Genomic DNA, 27713 nt, shown 5'->3' with positions numbered 1-27713 from the left:
CACGGAAACATTGACTTTGGAAAGGCACAAGCTGCGATTCTGACCATTGGGGGTGGGGGAATCAAAAGTTTAGGGGGAACCTATTCTGTTCTGGATAAAAATAGTCCTACTCACTCTATTGCTTTGCAAGGAAAACATCAATTAGATTGAACAATGTTCCCTGCAGAACGTAGATGCCACGTTGTCTCTGGATAACTCCTTTGAATTTGCTTTGGACTGCGTTGTGTCTTCTGTTGGGAGGAAATTATCAACAACAAGAGGAAATCCTGTACTAGTATTGAATAGTCCTTATTTTAAAGGTACTTCCCTTCTTGTGGGAATTGTATGTAATCAGAACAACACCATAAAATGTCTGAATTATTGTACAAGGTTTGACTTTCAGCCCTATTTTTTTTAAAGATCAACTTATTGTGCTTGAGATAGAGTCAATTGTTGGGCTAGAGAGCATTCTTCTCGAGAGGCATGAACCTCACCAAGGTGGGGTGGAGGTTAAAGCAGCGGCTGCAGGAAGCAGGAGGTCCTTAGAGACACTCGTGTATTCTAGAGCACACAATGACTAATAAATGCTAAAATTACTCTGGAAAGAGCCCTTTGAGTCACAAACATTTGCCACTTTCTGAGCAGAGCTGACATAGCTTCAAGCTGGGGGAAACTGGGTAAGGCTGCCTATGATTCTCTGTCTTTTGGTTTGGCCCAGCCAAAGAATGGGGGGATTTGAGACAAATGAGTCTTGACCTGGGGTAGAAAAATATTTCACTTACTTTTCTCCTTCTGAGAGTAGCTAAGTATTACCTGTGGGCAAGAAGCTGCTTAGAAACAGAAGGTGCCCAACCAGCAATTCCACTCCTGGATATTTATCCAAAGGAAATGAAATCCCTATGTTGAGGTATTCTGCACTCCCATGTTTGTTGCAGCACTGTTCACAATAGCCAAGATTAGGAAACAACCTAAGTGTCCATCAACAGATGAATGGATAAAGAAAATGTGGTACATATAGACAATGGAGCACTATTCAGTCATGAAAAAGAATGAGATACTGTCATTTGTAACAACATGGATGGAACTGGAGGACATTATGTTAAGTGAAATAACAGGCACAGAAAGACAAACTTTGCATGTTCTCAGTCATTTGTGGGACCTAAACATGAAAACAATTGAAATCATTGAGACAGAGAGTTAGAAGGACAGTTACCAGAGGCAGGGAAGGGTGGAAAGGGGTGGGGATGGTAGAAATGGCTAATGGATATAAAAATATAGTTGGAGAGAATGAATAAGATCTAGTATTTGATAGTGCCACAGGGTGACTACAGTCAACGATAACTTATTGTACATTTAAAAATAACTAAAAGTATAACTGGAATGTTTATAACACAAATAAATAATAAATATTTGAGGTGATGGATACCATATTTATCCTGATATGATCATTATGCATTGTATGCCTGTGTCAGAATATCTCATATGCCCCATAAATATATACACCTAAAATGTACCCATAAAAACAAAAAACAGGCCGGGTGCGGTGGCTCACGCTTGTAATCCCAGCACTTTGAGAGGCCGAGGCGGGCGGATCACGAGGTCAGGAGATCGAGACCACGGTGAAACCCCCTCTCTACTAAAAATACAAAAAAAAATTAGCCGGGCGTGGTGGCGGGCGCCTGTAGTCCCAGCTATTCAGTGAGGCTGAGGCAGGAGAATGGCGTGAACCCGGGAGGCGGAGCTTGCAGTGAGCCGAGATTGCGCCACTGCACTCCAGCCTGGGCGACAGAGCAAGACTCCGTCTCAAAAAAATAAAAAAAAAAAAAAAACAAAAAAAAAAACAAAAAAAAAACAAAAAAGAAAATTATATAAAAAAGAAGGAACCCACGAGAATAGTCTTTATCTCAAAATCTTACTTCTTTGGTTCATGAAAGTGATACGCAGTGTATAAGGGAGATGCCTGCTACCATGGTCTGGGTGCTGCCCCATAAACGTAATGCTTCTTGAACTTTCCTGCTGAGGCACTCCCAGCAAGAGGAGGATAAACTGGTACACTTTGAGGTGCACTTGGCTCAAAGCAGCCAGGTATAAGCACAAAGTTCTTTGAGTTTTGTCTCTTATCTTAAAATTCATGAGGCTCTGGTATTCCACTCTATCGTATATCAATGTTGACTTCGATGTAAGTTCAATAAAGCTTCCTGCAATGATGGAAATGTTCCATATTTGCACTGTCTGATATGTAGTCACTAGCCACATGTGGCTATGGAGCACTTGAAATGTTGCTGGAGTAACTGAGGAACTGAGTTTTTATTTTAATTACCTTTTTTTTTTTTTTTTTTTTTTGAGACGGAGTCTCGCTCTGTCGCCCAGGCTGGAGTGCAGTGGCGCAATCTGGGCTCACTGCAAGCTCCGCCTCCCGGGTTCACGCCATTCTCCTGCCTCAGCCTTTCCGAGTAGCTGGGACTACAGGTGCCCACCACCACGCCTGGCAAATTTTTTTTATTTTTAGTAGAGATGGGGTTTCACCGTGGTCTCGATCCCCTGACCTTGTGATCCGCCCGCCTCGGCCTCCCAAAGTGCTGGGATTACAAGCATGAGACACCACGCCCAGCCTAATTACTTTAAATTTGAATAGCCACACATGGCTAGTGACTCCCATAGTGGACAGCACCGCACAAATGGATACATTTAGCCTCAGATTTCTTAGTTCAACAGTTATCTCCCAGGATAAGTACTGGCCTAACAGCTCAGTCATGGTCTGCCCATGGGTAGATCTAGAAACGCACAAGCCAGTTGCAATGCTGACTACCTTGCCTTTTCCCCTTGTGGCTCTTGGACTCCAGACAGAGGTGAACACCCACCTGCTTGCAACTTCTCTGTGTGTTGGTCAGCTCAACTCTTTCCTCCAAATCCCCTCCCAAGTAGCGACCATGTGATTTCAGGAAACCCAAAGCAACTCTTAAGAAGGGCAACGTGAGTGATCCTTGCACAGGGTGCTGACCTGAAACCTGAAACCCTTGTGGTCCTGTTTTTGGTTTCTCAGGGTGAGGGTGCCTTGCATTTCCACCAGGGAGCCCTGAAGAATAGTTCCTGCTGCCACTGTCCTCTGCAGAGAGCATCCTGCAGTTCCCACCTCAGGACTGCCGCTGCACTTAGGGCTTGCCAACATTCTTCTGACTTCCAACATCTCTTCAGCAGCGGGTGTGCTGGTTTCCCTTCATATTCTTCGCTCATGGAAAGACATAACCTGACTTATTTGTAGACTGGGCCATTCTCAGGTACTCTTGAGCAGTCTGCCAGATTTCTTTTCTTTTTTTTGAGACAGGGTCCCACTCTGTCGCCCAGGCTGGAGTGCAGTGGTGCGATTTCGGCTCACTGCAACCTCTGCATCATATGCTCAAGCGATCTTCCTACCTCAGCTTCCCAAGTAGCTGGGACTACAGGTGCGTGCCACCAGGCCCAGCTAATTTCTTTTTTGTGTGTGTGTTTTAGTGGAGGTGGAGTTTTGCCACATTGCCCAGGCTGGTCTCGAACTCCTGGGATCAATGATCTGCCCGCCTCCACCTCCCTCCCTGCTGGGATTATAGGCGTGAGCCATCACTCCCAGCCTTGCAGGATTTCTTTCTCTTCTTACCAGTCTCATGAATTCTGTTCTGTAACTCCCAGCCCCCACATCGAAAGGGTAAGCTCAGAGCAAGGAAGCCTAGAGGCATTTTATAACCCCCACTTTCTGAACAATTCTGATGACTATGTAGTTAACTCAAAAGCATCGGGGAATAAAGCATCCTGATTAATAGACAATTTTAGCATACTGAAACTAACTATACCTGCCAAATGTAGGTTAGCCAATTTCCAGAGAATTCAGCACAATAAAACAGTCTTAACAAGGAAGCTATGTTAAATGGAATGCAATCTTTCTTTGGTGGCTTAGAAGGCATTTTGGGGTCTTGCAATGCCTTAGAGTCCTCATTATGAACAGTAATTACCCTTCAGTTGTGCAGCATGGAATAATTATGTTTATCTTAGTTTTCCAGTGGGTTGGATTCAAGATAAACAGATGTTTGCTGCAAATAAAACAATTTCTAATATTATTTCTAATACTAATTACATTTTAACTGGGCTCTATGTGAATTAAAATTATTATGTTACATTACTAACATTAATATTGTTCATATGGAACATTTTAAAATTTACTTATATGTTCTAGGAATTAAACTAAAAATGTGAAAACACTCTTTTTAAATAAAGGTGTTTTTCTGGCCAACGTGGTGAAACCCTCTCTCTACTAAAAAAAAAAAAAAAAAAAAAAAATACAAAAAATTAGCCGGGCATGGTGGCAGTCTCCTGTAATCCCAGCTACTTGGGAGGCTGAGGCAGGAGAATCGCTTGAACCTGGGAGGCAGAGGTTACAGTCAGCCCAGATCACACCACTGCACTCCAGCCTGGGTGACAGACTGAGATTCCATCTCAAAACAAATAAGCTAAACTAAATTAAACTAAACTAAACTAAACTAAACTAAACTAAACTAAACTAAACTAAACTAAACTAAATAAAGGTGTTTTGATGCAACAGGTGCAATCTAGAAAGCTGAATAGAAATCAGGCTTTTGAAGAATGAATTGTGTATAAGAAAATGTATTTTTTAAGATGATGAAAATAATATGTTCATCATAATAAATATGAAAAACATTGAAGTAATTTTTTAAAAGATCTGTAATCTCATCACACAATAAATAACAACTAACAACTGTGTTTATTTCTCCCAGTGTTTTTACTATGCATGTATTATAAACAGGTTTTTATATTTTTATAAAACAGAGTTATATGAAAGATACTTTTTTGTTTCTTTTTTTTTTTTTTTTGAGATGGAATCTCGCTTTGTCACCCAGGCTGGAGTGCAGTGGTGTGATCTCAGCTCACTGCAACCTCTGCCTCCTGGTCTCAAGTGATTTTCATTCCTCAGTCTCCTGAGTAGCTGGGACTACAGGGTGTGTGCCACCACGCCCAGCTAATTTTTGTATTTTTAATAGAGGTGGGGTTTCATGACAAGTTGCCCAGGCTAGTCTCAAACTCCTGACCTCAAGTGATCCACCCACCTTGGCCTCCCAAAGTGCTTGAATTACAGGCATGAGCCACTGCCCCTGGCCATATGAAATATATTTTCATATCATACTTATTTTATGTAAGATGTTGCCATGTCATTGAAAACCATTTTAAATGGAAACTGTAATTTATTTAACCATTTCCCTTCTTTGACTTGTTTTTTCACCTTTCTCACTATAATATATAATGATGCTGTGAACATTGTGTTCATACATTTTGGAGTACATCTCAGGTTATTTTCTCAGCATATATTCTTAGAGATATTATTTGCAAATAATGTGAACATTGTTAAAGCCTTGACGTGTCTTGCACAATTGCTTTCTAAAAAGATTGTACTAGTTTTCCAGCCACTGCATGTGATAATGTCTCCTAGCACCATCTGCAGGACAGGAGACAGTATACCTAATGGTCACATCTGAAGCAATGGAACCTGAGAGGTTTGGGTGGGCTGGCCTCTACCGTTTAGTAGCTGCAGAACCTGAAGCAAGTTATTTAATTGTGAACCTCAGTTTCTCAGCTGTAAATGAGTTGACAGGACTAAATGAGGCAATGATAAATCACTTAGCACATTATTCAATATATAGTAAGACTTTATATTAGGTATAAGAATTATTGGTAGTAGACCGGGTACGGTGGCTCACGCCTATAATCCCAGCACTTTGAGAGGCCGAGGTGGGTGGATCACGAGGTCAAGGGATCAAGACCATCCTGGCCAATATGGTGAAACCCTGTCTCTACCAAAAATACAAAAATTATCTGGGTGTGGTGGTGCATGCCTGTAGTCCCAGCTACTTGGGAGGCTGAGGCAAGGAGCATTGCCTGAACCCAGGAGGCGGAGGTTACGGTGAGCCGAGATCGTGCCACTGCACTCCAGCCTGGCCACAGAGTGAGACTCTGTCTCAAGAAAAAAAAAAAGAATTAGTGATAGTAAAAAGATCTATTCTGCCATTCTAATGGACAAAATGATATCTCATATCATTTTATTTTGTATTTAAAAACCTCAAAATTAATAATAGTATTTACTTTTATATTATTACAAAAGTAGTCCCAGAAAGATTAGGAAATACAAATCAGCACAAGAGGGGAAAATTCATAATCTTTAAAATCTCAACTTTTTGCTATATTTGCATTGCACTTGCTTTTTAGAGGATGGCGTTATTTTATGGACAGTTTCTTAATTTATTCCATAGTTATTGTTCCATTCTTTTTATGTTGCTACTTTTTCTGTGTCAATATCAGTAATTAAATTTTCCTAGACAAACACTCATTTTATAGAGACTTCAAAATTATCTAGTATGGAGGTGTACATAGTATTCTCTTTAAGATATCTCATAATGGCAGTGCTATTTTCTCATAACTTGCATTTATGACCTGATGTTAGAGAGCAGGAGGGATTGAAATCTTCCTACCTTCTTTCAGATGGTCAGGTTTACTCTGTTTTAAGTGGCTTTGCATTTGTGGGCCAAGGAACATGTTTCTACATCCAGTTCCACTGGTCTTGAAGTCCTTGAAAATGCCTCCCTATTCTGGTGGTCACTTGCATGTGGCCCCCATCTTCAATATGCTATACTTTCCTTTCTTCCCTACCCTCCACTGGCTTCTTCACCTCCACCCCCATGACTCACCTCCCACTACTTTTCTGGGAAGCTGGGAGACCCTGTCTCTGTTAACCTGATTCTGTGCTTTACCAAAACCCAGAATATATCTTGAAAAGATATTTTAAAAAGGAAAGAAAAATGATATTTTTCTCTGTTCTCTTAATTTATCTAGGTTAAATGCATTTTACTATGATTAATACAGAGGGAAATTAAAAAAATTAATCTTAAGAATGTTACAGTTTGCTGAAAAAAGAAGACACATATATACATGACTGTAATTCAATGAAGAAAGTGTGATGTGCTATAAGAAAAGATGCTAGGTGATATAGTTTGGATATTTGCCCTTGCCCAAATCTCATGTTGATTTTTTTTTTTGAGACAGGGTTTCACTCTGTCTCCCAGACTAGAGTGCAGTGACTGTGATCTTGGCTTACTGCAACCTCCATCTCCCAGGCTCAAGCCATCCTCCTGCTTCAGCCTCCCGAGTAGCGGGGACTACAGGCACATGCCATGGTGCCTGGCTAATTTTTGTATTTTTGTATTTTTTTTTTGTAAAGATGGGGTTTTGCCATGTTGCCCCAGCTTGTCTTGAACTCCTGAGTTCAGGTGATCTGTGCACCTTGGCCTCCCAAGTGGGAGGCCTCCCATATCATATGATATGATATTATGATATGATAGTTCATAATATCAGTTATGATATCATAACCCAGGCAGTTCTCACGAGCTCTGGTTGTTTAAAAGTGTGTGGCACCTCCCCCACCACCCACTTTCTCTCTTGCTCTTGCTCTACCATATGAAATCCTGGCTCCCTCTTCTACTTCTGCCATTAACGTAAGCTTCCTGAGGCCTCTTCAGAAGTAGATGCCAGTACCGTGCTTCCTGTGCAGCTTGCAGAACTATGAGCCAATTAAGCCTCTTATCTTATAAATTGCCCATTTTCAGACACTTCTTTATAGCAGTGCAAGAATGGCTTAACACAGAAAATTGGTACCAAGAGTGGGACATTGCCATAAAGATATCTGAAAATGTGGAAGCAGCTTTGGAACTGAGTAATGGGCAGAGGCTGGAAAAGTTTGGAGGGCTCAGGCATGTGACAGAGAAAAAAAAAGCTTCTTCAGGAGAGGAATTTAAGCAGGTTAAGGAGCAACCACTTGCTAGAAATGTGCATAAATAAAAGGGAGCCAAATGTTAATATCCAAGACAATGTCCCTAAAGGCCTTGAAGGTGTTTCAGAGATCTTCTCAGCAGTCCCTCCCATTGTAGGCCCAGAGGCCTGGGAGGGAAGAATGGGTTAATGGGCCATGCCCAGTGATCCACTGCCCTGTGCAGCCTTGGGACACTGACTCCCACATCCCAGCCACTCCAGCTCCAGCTAGGGCACAAAGGGGCCCAGGTACAGCTTGAGCTGCTACTTTGGAGAACACAAGCCATACAGTTTGGCAGCTTCCACATGATGTTAAACCTGTTGGTGCATAGAGCACAAGAGTGAAGGGTTGTCAGCCTCCACCTAGATTTCAGAGGATGTGTGAGAAAGCCTGGATGTCCAGGCAGAAGCCTGCCACAGGGGCAGAGCCCTCACAGAGAATCTCTGCTAGGGCAGTGCTGAGGGGACATGTCGGGTTGGAGCCCACACACAGCGTCTCCACTGGGGCATTGCCTAGTGGAGCTGTGGGAATGGGGCCATGGTCTTCCAGACCCCAGAATGGTAGATCCACTGGCAGCTTGCTGGCTGTGCCTGGAAAAGCCACAGGCACTCAACTCCAACGCGTGAGAGCAACTGTGGAGGCTGCACCCTGCAAAGCCAAACGGGTGGTGTGGCCCCAGGCCCCGGGAGCCCATCCTTGCACCAGTGTGCATTGGATGCAGGATATGGAGTCAGAGGAGATTATTTTGGAGTTTTAAGATGTAATGACTACCTTGCTGATTTTGAACTTTTCATGGGGTCTGTAACCCGTATCTTCTGGCTGATTTCTCCCTTTTGAAACAGGAATATTTACCCAATGCCTGTACCTCCATCGTATCTTGGAAATAACTAACTTGTTTTTGATTTTAAGAGTCGCAGGTGGAAGAAACTTGTCGTGTCTCAGATGAGATTTTGGACTTTTGAGTTAATGTTATAATGAGTTAAGACTTTGGGCAACTGTTGAGAAGGCCAACAGTTGACTGCATTTTGCAATGTGAGAAGGACATAAGATTTGCTAAGGATCAGGGGCAGAATGATATAGTTTGGATATTTGTCCTTGTCCAAATCTATTGAATTGTAATCCACAATGCTGGAGGTGGGGCCTGGTGGGAGATGTTTGGGTCATGGGGGTGGATCCCTCATGGCTTAGTGCTGTCTTTATGATAGTGAGTTCTCACAAGATCTGGCTCCCACTGTGCCATATGAGATGCTGGTCCCCCCTTCACCTTCTGCCATGATTGCAAGCTTCCTGAGGCCTCCCCAGAAGCAGATGCCAGCACCATGCTTCCCATAGAGTCTGCAGAACTGTGAGCCAATTAAACCTCTTTTCCTATAAATTACCCAGTCTCATAGCAATGCAAGAATGACCTAATACATTAGGGGAATTTCAAGGGAGAGCTTATTTTCAACTGTAGAGATTACGTTTTCATAAGAATTGTCATTTGTGCTAAACCTCAAATGATGGATTGGATATGACAAAGCTGTGCATGGGGCAGGAAGGGCATGCCAAGAAATAATAGCAGGTACTAGGTCCAGAGGTAGCAGTGAGTGCTGTAGGTATGGGAGATATTTGATGGTTCTTCTGGGGAGGTGTGTGATGGTTCCTCTGGAAAAGTGTTTTGTGGTTCCTCTGGGGAAGTGTTTGGTGGCTTCTTGGGTAAGTGTTTGGTAGTTTCTCTGGAGAGGTTTGGTGGTTCCTCTGGGGAGGTGTTTGGTGGTTCTTCTGGAGAGGTGTTTGGTGGTTTCTCTGGAGAGGTGTTTGGTGGTTCCTCTGGGGAGGTATTTAGTGGTTCTTCTGGAGAGGTGTTTGGTGGTTTTTCTGGAAAGGTGTTTGGTGGTTCCTCTGGGAGATGTTTGGTGGTTCTTCTGGGGAAGTGTTTGGTGGTTCCTTGGGGAGGTTTGGTGGGTCCTCTGGAGAGGTGTCTAGTGGTTCCTCTGGAGAAGTATTTGGTGGTTCCTCTGGAGAAGTGTCTGGTGATTCCTCTGGGAAGGTGTTTGGTGGTTCCTCTGGAGAAGTGTCTGGTGGTTCCTCTGGAGAGGTGTTCGGTGGTTCTTCTGGAGAGGTGTTTGGTGGTTCCTCTGGAGAGGTGTTTGGTGGTTCCTCTGGAGAGGTTTTGGTGGTTCCTCTGGAGAAGTGTCTGGTGGTTCCTCTGGAGAGGTGTTTGGTGGTTCCTCTGGAGAGGTGTCTGGTGGTTCCTCTGGAGAAGTGTCTGGTGGTTCCTCTGGAGAGGTGTTCGGTGGTTCCTCTTGGGAGGTGTTTGGGTTCTTTGGGGGAGGTTTGGTGGTTCCTCAGTGGAAGGAGTGTTTGGTGGTCCCTCTAGGGGTAAGTTCTCTTCGAAGTGCTTGGTGGTTCCTTGTGGGAGGTTTGGTGGTTTCTCTGGGGAGGTGGTTCCTTGGGGAGGTTTGGTGGTTCCTCTAGGGAGGTGTTTGGTGGTTGTTTGGGGGTGGTTTGGTGGTTCCTCTGGGGAGATGTTTAGTGGTTCCTCTGGGGAGGTGTTTGGTAGTTTATTTGGTAAGAATGTAGGAAGTATAAAGTACATGCTGATTATAAAATACCTTGATGCTAAGGAGGCTGGTCCCATTAAAGGTTTTGAGGGAAAGAAGTGGAACTTTGTTCTAGAAAAATTAACCTGAAAGGCATTCCTGTGTTAGACCAGGGATGGGAGAGCCTGGAGCTGTACTCTATCATATAGGCTTGCCTGGAGCTTCCAGACAGGCAGTGACTGACTGAAGCTGGCTGGTGGTTTGCTTATTAAACATGTGGGAGTGAATTTTCTTTATTCTACAAAGAAACATTCTCTGTCTCTCCGTTTTCTTGAAACACATGGCCCTCTCAATCCATCCCCTCACCCTTAGTTTTGAATAAAGACATGGATTTTAAAAGCTAACACTAATTGTACCCTTACTTTGTGCCAGACACTCTTCTAAGTGCTTCTAAATCTTTTTTCCTCACAGCCACTCCACAAGCTTGGTACTGTCCTTTAACAATGGCGTTTTGAGGCACAGGGAGGTGAGTGAAGCTGGCTGAGGTCAAACCTGTGATCAGAATGGTGGCCCAAGGTTTGAACCCAGGCAGTGTGTGGCTCCAGAGCCCTTTGTCCTTCACCATTGCATGATGTGATTGAGGGTAGAAAAAATGCCTGGATTACAAGTTAATCAACTGAGCAAGCACAAGTTTAAAAGGCTGCTTACACTTGCCTTCAGTGTCCTGAACCAAGCTGGAGTTGGGGGGCTCATGGGAGGCTGGAGAAGTTATGCCCTAGCTGGGAGGCACCCTTGCCTCAGCTCTAGCTGGTGGCTGCCATGTAGGAAAACAGGCCACTGTCACCAAAAATTTCAAATTTTGAAAGAAGCTGGAAACCTAGATTTTCATGTGAAATCTCTTGATTGTTAAATGGTGGTTGAAATGAGTTTAAACATAATGATGTTATATAAGGTACAATTCGTGGGAAGTAATTAAGTGTTGTCATGAGTTGTGATTGATTCCTATGCCTCCCTCCAATTCATTGCCAGTTCTCCTTTTCTTTCTTTAATTTGGCTTTAGCTGTCTTTTGTGCATTAGGATTTCAGTTAGACAAAGTGATAAGAACCATAACATTACATTGCTTATAAGGAATGACTGATGCTTGATTTCTTTGAACAGCGGAAGATGAAAATTGGAGTAGTTTTATATTAGCACACTGTATAATTGTAATTTTAAGGTACCATTATTAAACTATACAGTGTGAGGGAGTGGTGTGATTCAGAAAATTCTCTTAAAATTGTTATCTCAAATTAAAAAAAATAACCCCCTTAGGCATAGCCTTCAGCATTTTTCCAGTTTGGGACTGTATTAGTCCATTCTCTCACTGCTATAAAGAAATACCTGAAACTGGGTAATTTATAAAGAAAACAGGTTTAATTGACTCATGGTTGTGCAAGCTGCACAGGCTTCTGCTTCTCAGGAGGCCTCAGGAAACTTACAATGATGGTGGAAGGGAAAGGCTTCTGGAAGCATCCATGTTTTACATGGCCAGAGCAGGAGGAAGAGCATGAGGGGGGAGGTGCCACACACTTTTTAAACAATCAGATCTTGTGAGAATTCTATCACAAGAACAGCACCAGAAAGGGAAATCTGTTCCCATGATCCAATTACCTCCCACCAGGCCCCACCTTCAACATTGGATTACAATTCGACATGAAATTTGGTGGTGGGGGACACAGATCCAAGCCATATCAGGGACTATGGTAATACCCTGCTCTTCATTCAAATAACCCCCTCACCCCTGCCTCTCTCCTCTGGCCTCCCCTTCCTTCTGGTCCAGGGCAGAAGGCATCTGGTGTTGGACTTCTGGTCTCATTATCTCTTTCCATAGCAGAGAAGCAAAGGATTCTTTTTCCTCTTTTATTTTTTGGGTGGTGTTGTCCAACCCCAACCAATGTACCTTAAACTTTTTATGTTTGTTCTACAGGAGATTACAGGGTCCAGGCTGTGGGAGCTTTTTGTTGGAACACATAACATTTCCATCAATAAAGTTAGCTTCCTATAAAACAAACAAACAAATAATCTATACTAAGATGGCCAAATAGGAGACATTTGGGGACTGGACTTGGCCTGCAGATCATCCATGATTATCCCTATGTAAGTGTCAGAGAGGCCAGTTCAGAGGCCACCATAGTAGCCCAGGGAGGGGGTAAGGAGGGCCTGGGCCTACATCCTGGCTGTGAGAAGTTAGGAGAGCTCTGCTGTATGTCAGGAACCTCCCTCTTTTTCTTAGCATAAAAGGAAAGCCAGGCATAATTATACTGGTTCCTTGTGCGATAAGCCTTTTCTGACACCCTAGTATAGCAGAGAAAATCCTTTTTCCCCTGTCAGATGTCACGTTAACCCAACTGTTCACAGCCCGGTCCAGGCTCACTGGAAGATGGACATGGAGAGAATGGAGACTGCACATTTATATTTAGCATCATGTTCAGAAGCACCAGTGAATGGGAGTTTGTATCAGTGATTTTACCTGCGGGGTTTAAATTTATCATAGTGGTGACTGAGTGATGATACTCATCAGAGGCTAATACCATTGTAAGATTTTCATTACTTACATTTCCTGAAGAAGGGGTACAAAGAAGGGGCACACCATACCGCGCACAGCCACATGATGTTATGGACTGAATGTTTGTGTCTTCCCCCAAATTCATATGGTGAAACTCTGATCTCCAAGGTGAAGGTATTTGGAAATATATTTGGCCATTGGGAGATAATTTGGTCCTGAGAGTAGAACCCTCATGATGGGTTTAGTGCCCTTATAACAAGGGACAAGACAGAGCTTGCTTCTTTTCTCTTTTTTTTCTCTCTCTCTACTATGTGAAGATACAGCAAGAAGACATCCATCTGCAAACTAGGGAGTGGGTCCTCACCAGACAGTAGACCTGCACCTTGACCTTGAACTTCCCAGTCTCCAGAACTGTCAGAAATAAGTGTTTGTTGTTTATGCCACCCAGCCTATGGTATTTTTGTCACGTAGTCCAAGTGGACTCAGACACAGGAGTGTTGGTCAGCAGACAGAAAGGAGTGAGGGTGAAGCACAAGCCAGAGCCTCCATTGTGTTTTCTGCAGGAAAGGCAGGGCAGCTGGGAGAAACAGTTTAGGATTGGCTGCTTCCGATACTTCCAGTGGGTTTTAGGAATGAGGCTGTCCTTAGTTGTCTGGTACCTGGCTTTTAGTGGATTTTGGGCAGGGGGAATATTGACTTGACATGTGAGGTCAAGGAGGTGGTTGTTGGGTAAATAAAGGAGGTGGCTGTGGGGTATGGACTCAGGACACTGTTTGCATATGAAGGGTGTATAGTAAGGCTAGTTTATTATCTTGGAAATAACTTGGTCATGGGAGGGCAGTCTCTCCCTGACCAGCTGGGCCCTCCAAGATGTGAAAATATTATAAAATATAGAAAATAAAAAATACTGGCCAGGCACAGTGGCTCATGCTTGTAATCCTACCACTTTTGGAGGCTGAGGTGGGCAGGTCGCTTGAGGCCAGGAGTTTGAGATCAGCCCGGCCAACATGGCAAAACCCCGTCTCTACTAAAAATACAAAAATTAGCTGGGCCTGGTGGTGCATGCCTGTAATCCCAGCTACTTGAGAGGCTGAGGCAGGAGAATTTTTGAACCCAGGAGGTGGAGGTTGCAGTGAGCCAAGATTGCACTACTGCACTCCAGCCTGGGCAACAGAGCAAGACTCTGTCACAAAAAAAATATGATCAATATAGAGTTCCATCAGGATTTTTGCACTTCCAATAGAAGCACGAATTAGTTAAAGGGCTAACTTCTTTTAATAATTGTTTTCTTTTAAAAATGGACATTTAACAAGCAGCAGTGAAAAGGGCTAACTTTGAAAAGAGACCTAAGCATGTTGTCTATCTTGTAGGTCTTGCTTCATTTAGATGAGATAATGAGAATAGATGGGAGCTTGTGCAATTTGTAGTCAGCTTCATTTCCTGGTTCTCACACACCAGCCTGACATTGTTGTGTTTGGATTCACAACATGGCCAGGGGATGTTTACATCCCCACCCAGACAGCTGTGCTCATTGAAATAGAAGGAATGATGATGATGATGTTTATTTCCGGAATGGTAAAACACTGAAACCCTTGGTCTCTAAAAATAGGTCACTGTTTTACTTAGAGGTGAACTGCCATTGTTTACCTAAATGCAGAAGTGTCTGACAATGGTTCTCCAAAGTTAATTTAAGTTGAAAAAAGGTCTCGTTACTTCAAAAGTGTCAGAAATGGTAAGTCTTTGAAATTCTGCAGATTTTTATTCCTGGCATAATCAGAAAATTTGGAATCACAATTATAAGACTGTTTGCATGTATTTACTCTAAATTGGCCAAGTTTGGGAAATCATGAATGTAGCTGGTTATTATGAGTTCTCTAAATCAGAACTGCTTCGTTGATGCCTGAATGCTGACCCTGAAAAGTTTCTAAGGCCACCTTAACCCTAGACTTGACTGGCCCATTTAGGAATAAAACAAAGTGTGCAGAAGAGTCCACTTTACCAGTGACGGTCCTTTTCTTGTGGTTCTAGGGAAGCCAGATAACTCCGTGGGATTGCCTTTAAAAACATTGCAGAAATCTCCATTCTGCAAATCTAAAGATAAAACTTCATTCTCTGGACAAGCTGAGCTCTCATGCAAGAGTGCAAGGTTGGTGATTATTTGTATAACAGCAACACTGTTTTACTGTTTAATGCTCCCTGGACCTAGCATCAATGTCCCCAACCCCTATAGCTGTATTTCTCACACTGAATATATTGCCCTCACTATTCCAAGAGCTTCTATTGGAAGTATAATGAGAGAAGAATTTGACAGGCCTAAGGAAATTTAATATAAATGCAATAGTCCTTTTCGTCACCCACCTGCATTGATTATTAGTGGTTCTCCCCCTTTTAGCCCCTCTCCTGTCTGAGCAGCCCATGCACTATTACCGGGTCAGTGTTCTGAGGCCCATTTCTGCTTCATGAACTTGCAACAGGCTGGCATTTCAGACACTGAAAGATCTGCTCAGTCCTTTAATCTCCAGTGTCATGTTCCAGCACATCAAAACCTGAACTGTCTCTGTGAAGTCGTCTCACCTTCTTGCTGGGTCTCCCTGTTCCATCCCTATCTGGAGTGTGCTGGATCAGCTGTCCACCCATGTAGACCTACAAGGCCCACTCAAGCCCACTGCTTCCATCAACCCTTTCTCAACCACTACTGCTTTCCTCCCCATGAACCTTGCAATTTAGCAGTTACTTATTGTTTTATATTATTCTCCGAAGTATGGAAGTTTTTTCCCCCAATTCAAAGAGCTGGTTTCATTTGTGTTAGTCTATGTCAGAAAGGGTAGGAGCAGATTTCACCAAAGAGCAATGGCAGGGTGGTTCAGAGCTCAGGAAAGATTTGTAGGATATCTCTCCAGATGCTTACACAGAGGCATTGCCCAGAGGGACTTTCCATGGCTCAGAGTCAAACCCTCAATCTTGCGGCTCAGAAGCTTAATTTTATTCATTTGTTCTCTCAGCAGATTCAGTCTCTGAAGGGCAGACTTATAGTAACCGAGCTTATTTGTAAACTGAGCAACCAAGCCCATTTTTAAGATCCAGAACCACTGAAGAAACTCAAGCAGTTCTCTTGGCGCTTGGCTCTTGGCTGGTGCACTCTCCCTCTGGGGGCCTACAGGAGGTCCCAATTATCGTTAGTGGTTGCTTGTTAAGTTAAAAAATCTGCGTGTTTTATGCCCTTGAACTGTAATCAGCTGGATGCACCTGTCGCCTCATAGATCTACATTCTGTTGGAACCACAGGAGCCAAGTGCTCAGTGCAGTCACCCTTTCCCCTTGATGTGCTGGATGGTCATTACCATAGTCTTGTGGCTGGTTGACCAGCTGTGCTACGTCCCCACTCAACACTGCAAATGATTGACATATTCATAGAGTTATTCTGACTCTTAAGGTGACTTGGCCTATTTTTCCAGGCACTGATTTTACATTTTGTCTTTCCAAGCTCAATCTTGATTCTTTTATTTTAAGATGAAGGTGGCTTCCTGAAGCCTCTGAGTACTGACAACAGCGTGCTCTGCTGCCAAGGCATCCTGCCTCCCTATGGAGAACATGCAGTAGTCATTTAATACCTGCCACCCAAGGGACTGGATGGAAGAAGGGCAGGCTTCAGAGGATTTATACTCTGAAGACAGTTATGTTTGATCTGAAAATGAAAAAGTGGTGAGTATTTCTTAGGTTGTCAGTCGATCCTAAACTATTTAAGTTGAAAAGGGGACCTATAATAATGTTCCCTCCCTGGCTATTTTATTGTGCTGGGAATCTCCTCTTTATGCTCTAAGCCAAATGTTCTAGATCATGGGTCAAGGATGAAAGAGCGCCAGCCACCACCTCTTGGACTATTGCATCCGTGCTCAGCTCTCAGGGGAAGCCTTTGCAGAAATGTCTGCAGTAAAAGAAACACATGCTTTCAGCAGTTGACCTGGAAGTGGTTAGCAGTTTCTTTAAAGGAGTGAGAAAGAGAGACTCGTGGGTTCAAGCCTCAGTCCCTGGGCTATGAAGATGGAACTAATGTAACCTCTTTGGCTAGAGATCGTGGCAGCAAGGTCTCTGCAGGAGAGGTAGCACTCTGCTCTCTTTTCTTGTTGTTGTTTCAAACAGGACATGACCTCCAGTAATTTAAAGGCTGTTTTGATTTCTTCTTCCTTGAGACAGCTCATCCTGCCTCTAGCTGGTTGCCTGTGAGGAGGAAGAGAGAGGAAGGAAAATAACGAAAGAGGGAAGGAAGTTCCTTCCCCACATTGAGTGACCCGGCTCCGGCCCCAGGACATTTAGGGATTTATTTCAGCATGTTCTCCCCACCCCCACCTCCCTTTCCATTTCCCCTTACTCAGCCTCTCCAGTTCGTCACAGCTGGCCACGCAATCTCCCACCTGCAGCCTGGGCCCAGCCTCTTTCCCAGACCAATCTGGGCTTGAGGCAGGAAGCAATTAAGCAGACCTATCAAGTCCCTCCTTACTTCCAGACATCCTCATGGATCCGCTTGCTAACCAAGGATGCATGTCCCTTTGCTAATGCTTGAGCTGCTGCATTGCACTGGGGATGGCAACAAGCCCTCCTTGTCCGCCTGCCTCCTGTCTGCTGGGACAGAGCACCTGCAGCTGAATTCTCCAGCCAGAGCCTGCCCCGCGCAGCGTGTTCTAGTTTCTGAATCCACCATTCTGCTTGGGGATGACCTCAGAGAATTCTGAATCCAGGAAACTTCTTGGTCCTGCAGGCTTTAGCTCTCCTCTCAACTATCCATGGTATCCCTATTTTTTGACATGGATAATCAACATTTTCTCAGTCTTGTGTAGAGTATTATGCAAATACAGCTTCTCTAGTTCTTTACCAACCAAAATGCTCCCTGTAAGTTCTTCCTATATTGAAATTCTGCAGCCACTACTGCCATTGCCCTTCTGACTGGGACTTGTCTCACGGTGTCCTTGTGGATGTCCTTAAACCTGAGCCCTGATTGCCTTCCCAGATGCTACTGGCCTGCTTACCAGGGCTTCTGCTGTAGTGGACCCTGCTTTCCCATTGCTGGGCTCTGCCCACTGCTGTGATTACTTCTGTTGATCAGCCCTGATGGTTTGCCTGAGCTATCCCTATAGTGCTCTATTTCCCAAGACTCAGTAACAGTTGCTTGCAGGGGGTGGGGGCCAGGAGAAGGATAGGGATTTGGCATCTCTAAAGCCGAAAATCTTTTTTTGTTTTTGAACACAGGGTCTTGCTCTGTCGCCCAAGCTGGACATCAGTGGTGCCATTTCGGGTTTCTGCAACCTCTGCCTCCCTGGATCAAGTGATCCTCCCACCTCAGTCTCTTGAGTAGCTGGGACCACAGATGTGTGCCACCATGTCTGGCTAATTTTTGTATTTTCTGTATAGATGGGTTTTTTCCATGTTGCCCAGGTTGCTCTCAAACCCCTGAGCTTAAGCATTCCACCTGCCTCGGCCTCTCAAAGCGCTGGGATTACAGGCATGAGCCACTGTGCCCAGCCAACAATTTCTTTTTTCTTTCTTTCTTTCTTTCTTTCTTTCTTTCTTTCTTTCTTTCTTTCTTTCTTCTTTCTTTTCTTTCTTTCTTTCTTTCTTTCTTTCTTTCTTTCTTTCTTTCTTTCTTTTCTTTTCTTTTCTTTTCTTTTCTTTTTTTTCTTTCTTTCTTTCTTTCTTTCTTTCTTTCTTTCTTTCTTTCTTTCTTTCTTTCTTTCTTTCCTTCCTTCCTTCCTTCCTTCCTTCCTTCCTTCCTTCCTTCTTTCCTTCTTTCTTTTCTCTCTTTCTCTCTTTCTTTCTTTTCTTTCTGGAGATGGGTCTTGTTATGTTGCCCAGGCTGGACTTGAACTCCTGCACTTAAGCCATCCTCTTGCTTCAGCCTCTGGAGTAGCTAGGACTATGGGTACTTGCCACTGTGCCTGGCTAAGCTGACAACCTTTAAATTCTGTTCAACTCTTATTTAGTAGGGGTAGTGACAGAATGAGGGAGAGTGTTTTCTAATTTTTACTTCAGAACTTTGTCTTCTTTTGTGGAAAAGGGACCAGATCACATTTTGACCACTCTGTAATGAGCTCTGTGTAGTGATCTGAGTTAAAGTGGGCCATGCTCTCAGATATGGTTCAGTAAGATTTTAGCATTCCTTGTAGCTCCAGACAGCTAAATGGGGCTCTGGGCCTCTCCAAGAATCCCTGGCACCTGGGCATGCCTCTCCCATCACGGAGCTCTCTGCAGTATGTTGTGCCAGCCTCTGTCAGGGACTCCAGCTATTTCAGTTTTCCTGTTAAAACACCTTGCCAACCCACTAGTTGTGAGATACAACAAGCACTTTGCAAAAGAATGGCAGCTGTTAGAAATGCAGAAACATTCAGACATCTAGTCTGTCCCTTGGGGATCAGTAGAGTTTTTGGTACTGATTTCTCCAGGGCTTTCTCCAGTTCAGATTAAAATAATCCTTCAAATGAGCCTTCCATCACACCCCTTGGGATATGTTTGTATTCTCATAAATTTTACCATAAAGACAATTTGGGGAAAAAAAAGTCATTTTTGTTTCTTTTCAAGAAAATTGATTTTGACATTTCTGTCCTTACGGGAAGCTTCTGATGGAAGAATTGCTGTGCAGCTGAAGGACTCTGTTATGTGGAGTGGACTCAAAGGCCCTCAAGAAAATTAAAGAAGTGGCTGAAGTCCTTTGAGAGAGGATCTGTTTTATGGTAGTCTTTGAAAAGAGCATAGATACAGATATGACTGGTTTCAGTGGGTCCAACAGGGTGGCCTAAGGTGGCCAGTTGTGTTTGGAATCTTTTCACACTGAATGCAAGGTGGGGAGCCAGACTGATCATCAGGCCCTTTGGTGCTCAAGGACTCCTTCAGTAGGACATGACGCTGAAAACGGGGGGCCCTGGGATCAGACAACCAGCATCCACGTCTGACTCCACTAGGAAAATTCCCTTGTTCTGTGCTCCCAAAGCAGTCTGTCCAACCTCAGTTAGAACAGGTATTGCATTATATTATAATTAGGCATTTGCCCTTTTCTTCTTCTTTAGACTGTGCTGTTTGAGAGCAGTAACTATTTCTTATATAACTGTCTAGATTGTAACGGCACTTGTAAATATTTGTTGGCCAACCCTTGTCTCTGCACATTAATAAGTTAAATTATTTAAACTCACAGCAGTTTTACGGAAGAGATATGATCAGCCCCACTTTACAGAATAGACTAAAGTTTAAGTTACTGAGTTACTTACCCCAAGTCCTGCAGCTAGTAGGTGGGACAGCCAGGTTAACAACCATCAGTAAGAACCCAGAACATGATCCCCAAATCAACTTGACACCAAAACTCAAAGTCTTAAGCCAGATGCTGTTTTCCCTGTCTAATCATGAGCCGTGCTTGGCAGGCATTCAAATCTTGCTGTTGACTGATGTGATGTGCTTTTTTGTCAGGTTTGGCTAACTGGGTTTCCCCTACTGTTTTCTAACTTCTCTGATAATAAAAATATATTCCTTCCATGCTGCTGTTATCTGAGCTCCAGAGATTCCCTCCCCCATCAAATCTGTCTCTTTCCCAAGGAGTTCTAAGTTTCCTAGTAAAGGACATTTAGTTGTTTTCTACTTCTACTTTTCTGATCATACATTTTTAAGTTTCTTTTTTGGAGTATTTCATATCAGTTTTGGATACAAATAATATGTTTCCTGAGAAATATGGAAACGTTGGCCCCTATGGGAAAGTGTGATTTGGCTCTAATTGGTGTCTTTTATGGCCTCCAGGGAGTGCTAACATGGGAGGCTGCATGGGCTATGGCTCCACTGCAGGTCAAACCAGGCTCAAGTGGGAATAAGCATGACCTTATTGTTTCCAGACCTTTAGGGACAGCTAGTGTGCCCTTATTAATGGGATCTAGTTGTGTTGTGAGTTTAGGGGACAGTAGGGTGTGGGGAGCCAGAGTTGTGGACACTGGAGAGCAGGGTTAGTAGACCCCAGTTGCACATCTATTTTAATGAGCTCAAAAGATTTCAAACTCTCTGGCTTTGTGTGCTGACACACCCTGGGGTGAGGTGTGGAAAAATCATCATGGCTCAGCAATTGAAGATTTCGGAGGTAGAATGAGAGGCATGAGCCTGCTGACTGGGATCCCAGTACATCTGGAGCTGAAAGATGTGACTGGGCCAAAAGGGGCTGGTGTGCATGAAGTCTGGGAGATCGAGTAGAGAAATCTGCCACCTGGTTAGTGAGTCCAGCACTTCTCACTGGTTGACTCATTAAAATTATCTTAGTCTTGTCCAATGGACCCACTTGCCTTTTCTGCTAGATAAAGTTCACAGCCTCCATTGGTGGATGAGAAGGTGGGAAAGAGGAGTGCAGAGCCAGGAAGCCCAGTTTACTTGTAAAAAAAAAAAAAGAAAGAAAAAGGAAGGCTGGGTGCTGTGGTTCAGGCTGTGGCTCACACCTGTAATCCTAGCACTTTGGGAGGCTGATGTGGGCAGATCACTTGAGCTCGGGAGTTCAAGACCAGCCTGGCCAACATGATGAAATCCCGTCTCTACTAAAAATACAAAAATTAGCCAGGCATGGTGGAGGGTGCCTGTAATCCCAGCTACTGGGGAGGCTGACGCAGGAGAATTGCATGAGCCCCGGAGGCTGAGGTTGCAGTGAGCCAAGGTCACACCACTGCACTCCAGCCTGGGTGACAGAGAGACATTCTGTCTCGAAAAAAAAAAAAAAAGGAAAAGAAAATAGAAAAAGGAAGTTCAGTGTTGAAGCTACCTGGGCAAATCTGTGAAGAGAGGATTTAGTCAAGGGACTACTAAATTAAAAACAATAGCATAACACATATATGTGGGCACACACACATGCATGCACACAACCAAGCCCATATGCTGTATGTTGAAGCCTGAAATCACTGCCGAATTTCTGTCCATGTGTAAATTATTTTACCGTTTACAGTAATTGATTCAAACCTCCAGCATTGCTAAAGTGTGTAGGATCTTTTTCCTCTCCTTACTTGAGTCTCATTGGATTGCTGCTGGTACTAGTCGGTTAGCTATTTGCTAGCTGGTCCCCAGCAACTGGTTTTATTTTTTATTCTATTGATAGTGTGAACTGTTTAACTGATGACTCATACTAAACATTTGCTGAATGTAAGGTGTTCTGCTGGAGAGCTGACTTGTATAGTTGACAGCTCTGAGAGTCAGGTATTATCATTCCCATTATACAGAAGAGGAAACTGAGACTTAGAATGTTCAATGGGTCATTGGAAAAGGGTCATTGGCTCATTGTTTTAAATGACTCATTTAAAAATTCATAAATAGGTTCTTCTATATCAGTCAAATATTTTACATCATTCTTTTCTCTCCTAGAACTTGTATCTCTTTTCTTTTCTCTAATAACTTTATCTTAATGTCATATACTTTTATGCTTGAAAGTTTTCTGTTGATCACCCTATTGTATTTCCCTGCAACATATGTGTATTTTGTTCCTATGAATAAAAGGCTTTAAGTGTTTTTTTTTTTTTAAAAGACCTTTTATATTGGATTATCATTATAGGCATTACTGGAGTTAAATCAAAAGAATACAAATAATTTAATAACTTTAAAAATTTAATAAAACAAAAGCAAATATTCTTTAGAAATACAACTTTTAATGAGTTGACTCTGTTGTATACTTATGGCACCCTGGTTAAAATAATTGTCTGAATAAAATAAAAACTGTCTAAAATAAAATAATTTATTTTAACAGTTTTGGGTTATGCAGCATGATTAGATGCTGGATAGGTAAGAGGTAAGACTGTTTTGAAATGAGCCAAAAAATGTTCATGAAAGGGATGTTGGGAAAGGATGACTTCTACCATGGGGGCCTTCCCTGACAAATCAGTTTTAGAAAAGTGGATGTTGAGATATGGAAGTTGAATCCCTTAGAACTACCCATGGTCTATAGCCCTTAAAAAACGTAGTGTTGTGAAGGTAGTGGAGAACATTAGCAAAGTCATGAAGAAGGTCAGCTTCACAGGTGTACGAGCTGTGCTGTTGCATAGGTCCCAGGCTCACAGGGGTCCCGAATTTGGTTTAATGCTCTGTGGTCACCATCTTAAAATTCTTAGTGATTTTTGAACAAGGGACTCATATTTTAAATTTTATTTTAATGAGGGCCAGCAAATTATGTGGCCATTATTGGTCATGAATGTTTGATATGGGAAAACCTTGGCAGAGGAAATAAGATGGTACTTCCAGAGCCATCTGGAGCTAGCTTGCACCATCCTGTGAGAGCTGATTTATTAAATATTTGGGAATTATGAGAGCCAGTCATTAAATCTACCACTTTAGGAATATTTACACTGCAGATAAAGTTCAAATGTTACAAATCAGGCTTTTCCCTGAATATTACACCACTGTTTATTAGTCGCTTAAAGGAAAGGTGAAATAATGTAACAACTAAAAGTTGACTGGTCATACTTTGTGATTGACAACTAAAACAGTGAGATTAGGAGAAATAATTACAATAGCTAAAATTAGTTGATATCGTAATCATCAGGTACAATGCTAGATGCATTAAAAAGATTATTTAAACCTCAAAAACCCCTATGAGGTGTGCTATGGTGTGAATGTTTGTGTCCCCCCTAAATTCATATGTGGAAATCCTAACCCCAAGGTGATGGTGTTAGGAGGTGGGGCCTTTTGGGAGGCAATTAGGTCCTAAAGCAGAGCCCTCATCAATAAGATTAGTGCCCTTATAAAAGAGACCTGAGGGAGCTTGTTTGTCTTTTCCAGGTGGGGACCCAGCACAAAGGCACTGTGTATAAATCAGGAAACAAGCCCTCACCAGATACCAAGTCTACTGGCACCTTGATCTTGGACTTCCCATCCTCCAGAACTGTGAGAAATAAATTTCTGTTGTTTATAAGTCACCCACTCCATGGTATTTTGTTATGGCAGCCTGAACAGACTAAGATAAAATATGACTATTCTCATTCTACAGATAGAAAAGCTGATGAGCAGAGAAGATAATTAACTTGCCTAATGGATACCTAGCTAGTAAGAGAGAGTCAGTGGGCTGGGACTTAAATCCAGAGGCTGTGTTTCTGACATCCCACATTAAAAGCTATTTCCCATGTCTCCACTCCTGACCCCAGTAAAGCTATTTCCACCCATATCTTTTCCGCCAGACAATCTTATAAGCCTCCTGACCATTAGTTTTGCACCACAAAGTCTTCAGGTCTGTTCAATGTCTCTTGGGTTTCCCTGAGGCTTTAGCACTAACCCAGTGTATCCATAATCATTGCAAATCCTAGCTGAAGCATTTTTATCCACACTCATTTTTGGTGTCTGCGCTATTACCAGCACTTGTTCTGATCTGGCCTATTTGATGTAGGCTAAACAATATGTATTTACTTTGACCTTCACATTCACAAATAACCCAAACAATGCCAAATAATGGTCCATATTGTACGTTCATTAGTGTTATGACTATAAAAATCCTAGAAAGTGTACATTCTACATTCATACAGACCTAAGTTCAAATTCTAGTCCAGTCACATATTAGCTGTGCAATTTTGGATGTTACCACTGTCTCTTATGTGTCAAATGAGTATTTTAATAGTCACCACCTCATAGGATTGTTGTGAGGATTAACTGAGATAATTTAAAAACATACAGCTTCATAAACACTAGCTACTATTTTTCTCATTGCTAAAAATTAAAATAACAGAGACAGAAATAAAGAAGAAAACTAAAATAATTTGCAAACACACAAACCTGAGATATTATTAAGATTTTAACATATTTTCTACTGTTTATTTTATTTGTAGAACTTGAAGCATATATTTGCAGTTTTGTATCCTCCTTTCACTTAATATGATACATATTTCCTTTTTTTGTGTTTTTGAAAAGATTTTATTTTAACTGTGGTTAAAAAGCATATAACATAAAATTACCATCTTAACCATTTTTAAGTATATGGTTCAATAGCATTAGGTACATTTACATTGTTCTGCAACCAATCTCCAGAAATGTTTCACCTTGCAAAACTGACTGTACCCATTAAACAACTCCCCATTCCCCTCTTCTTGCAGCCTAGATGTTATTTTTTTTCTTTTTCTTTTTTTTAAATTATACTTTAAGTTTGGGGACACAGGTGCAGAAACTGCAGGTTTGTTACATAGGTATAGAAGTGCCATGGTGGTTTGCTACACCCATCAAACAGTCATCTACATTAGGTATTTCTCCTAATGCTATCCCTCCCCTAGCCCCACAACCCCCAACAGGCCCCAGTGTGTGATGTTCTCCTCCCTGTGTCCATGTGTTCTCATTTTTCAACTCCCACTATGAATGAGAACATGCAGTGTTTGGTTTTCTGTTTCTGTGTTGTTTGCTGAGCATGATGGCTTCCAGCTTCATCCATGTCCCTGCAAAGGACATGAGCTCATCCTTTTTTATGGCTGCATAGTATTCCATGGTGTATGTGTGCCATATTTTCTTTAGCCAGTCTATCATTGATGGGCATTTGGGTTGGTTCCAAGTATTTGCCATTGTGAATAGCGCCACAATAAACATACATGTGCATATGTCTTTATAGTAGAATGATTTATAATCCTTTGGGTATATACCCAGTAATGGGATTGCTGGGTCAGATGGTATTTCTGATTCTAGATCCTTGAGGAATTGCCACACTGTCTTCTACAATGATTGAACTAATTTACACTCCCACCAACAATGCAAAAGCATTCCTATTTCTCCACATCCTCTCCAGCATCTGTTGTTTCCTGACTTTTTAATGATTGTCATTCTAACTGGCATGAGATGTTATCTCATTTTGGTTTTGACTTGCATTTCCCTAATGACCAGTGATGATGAGCCTTTTTTCATATGTTTGTTGGCTGCATAAATGTCTTCTTTTGAGAAGTGTATTTCGTATCCTTTGCCCGCTTTTTGATGGGGTTGTTTGTTTTTTTCTTGTAAATTTAAGTTCCTTGTAGATTCTGGATATTAGCCTTTTGTCAGATGGATAGATTGCAAAAATTTTCTCCCATTCTGTAGGTTGCCTGTTCACTCTGATGATAGTTTCTTTTGCCGTGCAGAAGCTTTTTAGTTTAATTAGATCCCATTTATCTATTTTGGCTTTTGTTGCCTTTGCTTTCGGTGTTTCAGTCATGAAGTCTTTGTCCATGCCTATGTCCTGAATGGTATTGCCTAGGTTTTCTTCTAGGGTTTTTATGGTTTTAGGTCTTATGTTTAAGTCTTTAATCCATCTTGAGTTAATTTTTGTATAAGTTGTAAGGAAGGGGTCCAGTTTCTGTTTTCTGCATATGGCTAGCTGGTTTTCCCAACACCATTTATTAAATAGGGAATCTTTTCCTCTTTGCTTGTTTTTGACAGGTTTGTCAAAGATCAGATGACTGTAGATGTGTGGCATTATTTCTGAGGCCTCTGTTCTGTTCCATTGGTCTATATATCTGTTTTGGTACCATGCTGTTTTGGTATCATGCTGTTTTGGTTACTGAAGCCTTGTAGTGTAGTTTGAAGTCAGGTAGCATGATGCCTCCAGCTTTGTTCTTTTTGCTTAGGGTTATCTTGGCTATAGGGGCTCTTTTCTGGTTTCATATGAAATTTAAAGTAGTTTTTTTCTAATTCTGTGAAGAAAGTCAATGGTAGCTTGATGGGGATAGCATTGAATCTATAAATTGCTTTGGGCGTTATGATCATTTTCAGGATATTGATTCTTCCTATCCACGAAGATGGAATGTTCTTCCATTTGTTTGTGTCCTTTCTTATTTCCTTGAGCAGTGGTTTGTAGTTCTCCTTGAAGAGGTCCTTCACATCCCTTGTAAGTTGTATTCCTAGGTATTTTATTCTGTTTGTAGCAATGGGAGTTCACTCGTTATTTGACTCTTGGTTTGTCTATTATTGGTGTATAGGAATGCTTGTGATTTTTGCACATTGATTTTGTATCGTGAGAGTTTGCCTAAGTTGCTTATCAGCTTAACAAGATTTTGGGCTGAGATGATGGGGTTTTCTAAATATACAATTATGTCATCTGCAAACAGAGACAATTTGACTTCCTCTCTTCCTCTTTGAATACATTTATTTCTTTCTTTTGCCTGATTGCCCTGGCCAGAACTTCCAACACTATTTTGAATAGGAGTGGTGAGAGAGGGCATCCTTGTCTTGTGCTGGTTTTCAGTGGGAATGCTTCCAGCTTTTGCCCATTCAGTATGATATTGGCTGTGGGTTTGTCATAAATAGCTTTTATTATTTTGAGATATGTTCCATCAATGCCTAATTTATTGAGACTTTTTAGCATGAAGGGGTGTTGAATTTTATTGAAGGCCTTTTCTGCATCTATTGAGATAATCATGTGGTTTTTGTCATTGGTTCTGTTTATATGATGGATTATGTCTATTGCTTTGTGTATGTTAAACCAGCCTTGCATTCCAGGGATGAAGCTGACTTGATCATGGTGGATAAGCTTTTTGATGTGCTGCTGGATTTGATTTGCCAGTATTTTATTGAGGATTTTTGCATTGATGTTCATCAGCGATATTGGCCTGAATTGTTGTTGTTATTGTGTCTCTACCAGGTTTTGGTATCAGGATGATGCTGGCCTCATAAAATGAGTTAGGGGGAGTCCCTTTTTTTCTGTTGTTTGGAATACTTTCAGAAGGAACGGTACTAGCTCCTCTTTGTACCTCTGGTAGAACTCGGCTGTGAATCTGTCTGGTCCTGGGCTTTTTTTGGTTGGTAGGCTATTCATTACTACCTCAATTTCAGAACTTGTTATTGGTCTATTCAGGGATTTGACTTCTTCCTGATTTAGTCTTGGGAG

This window comes from Symphalangus syndactylus, chromosome 7 (genome assembly GCF_028878055.3).
Source record: "Symphalangus syndactylus isolate Jambi chromosome 7, NHGRI_mSymSyn1-v2.1_pri, whole genome shotgun sequence".
NCBI classification, from domain to species: Eukaryota; Metazoa; Chordata; class Mammalia; order Primates; family Hylobatidae; genus Symphalangus; species Symphalangus syndactylus.
The sequence above is the reverse complement of the archived record's forward strand: the minus strand, read 5'-3'. Positions refer to the sequence as shown.